This window comes from Seriola lalandi, unplaced genomic scaffold (assembly GCF_002814215.2).
Source record: "Seriola lalandi dorsalis isolate HSWRI2012SDOR001 ecotype SW California unplaced genomic scaffold, Sedor1 jcf7180002035044, whole genome shotgun sequence".
Lineage (NCBI taxonomy): Eukaryota > Metazoa > Chordata > Actinopteri > Carangiformes > Carangidae > Seriola > Seriola lalandi.
The window spans coordinates 1-1055 of record NW_019505620.1 but is presented as its reverse complement, the minus strand read 5'-3'; the positions used below and the strand labels follow the sequence as shown (position 1 = coordinate 1055).

At 47.7% G+C, this 1055-nt stretch overlaps 1 long non-coding RNA gene across 1 annotated transcript; it reads left to right on the top strand.

Annotated features, from left to right (window-relative positions):
- On the top strand, nucleotides 1-893 carry LOC111647324 (uncharacterized). The gene is made up of 3 exons (XR_002760029.2): nucleotides 1-43; nucleotides 559-624; nucleotides 803-893. It is a non-coding gene; the product is annotated as an uncharacterized LOC111647324 (long non-coding RNA).
- Nucleotides 894-1055: the final 162 nt, after the last annotated feature.

Below are 1055 nucleotides of genomic sequence, written 5' to 3'. Positions count from 1 at the left end.
AGGGAAGTCAGTGTGATGAAGATCCTCAACCACCCCAACATCGGTGAGTCTACCCCAGTATTTGGCAACAGCATTGCTCAGTATTTAGTAGTACTAGGTCTCAGTATTTGGCAGCAGCAGTGCTCAGTATTTAGTAGTACTAGGTCTCAGTATTTGGCAGCAGCAGTGCTCAGTATTTAGTAGTACTAGGTCTCAGTATTTGGCAGCAGCAGTGCTCAGTATTTAGTAGTACTAGGTCTCAGTATTTGGCAGCAGCAGTGCTCAGTATTTAGTAGTACTAGGTCTCAGTATTTGGCAGCAGCAGTGCTCAGTATTTAGTAGTACTAGGTCTCAGTATTTGGCAGCATTAGGGCTCAGTATTTGGCAGCAGCAGTGCTCAGTATTTAGTAGTACTAGGGCTCAGTATTTGGCAGCAGGAGCACTCAGTATTTGGTAATACTATGTTTCAGTATTTGGCAGCAGCAGTACTCAGTATTTGGTAGTACTAGGTCTCAGTTTTTGGCAGTGCCAGGGCTCAGTATTTGGCAGCAGCTTTATGTTTCCTCTGTTGTTTTTCAGTGAAGCTGTTTGAGGTTATTGAGACGGAGAAAACTCTGTACCTGGTGATGGAGTACGCCAGCGGAGGTAAGACCAGATCACCGGTCTGACCCACCTGTCTTTTCACCTGTGTCGGCAGGTAACATGTGGACAGGTGATCAGTGAACTTCACCCCGGCAGATTGGGAAATAAATGTATAAAGTCATGCAGAGGTTTTGTTCTCCAGCCTCAGGTCTGTCACGTCACACCTGTCTGTGTGTTTCAGGTGAGGTCTTTGACTACCTGGTCGCTCACGGACGGATGAAGGAGAAGGAGGCCAGAGCCAAGTTCCGCCAGGTGAGATCTTTTCATATCCACGACGCTATCTGCTCCTCCGTATCCCATCAGCCACTGCGCCCTGGTCGGTTGTTGAATGGTGCATTCAGGGGTTCAGCTCTGTCAACTCGTGAAGTCTGGAAATGTGAAGTGATCATTAATGTATTCATGGCTGCAGACCTCGGGACTTCCTGGGTGCTGTG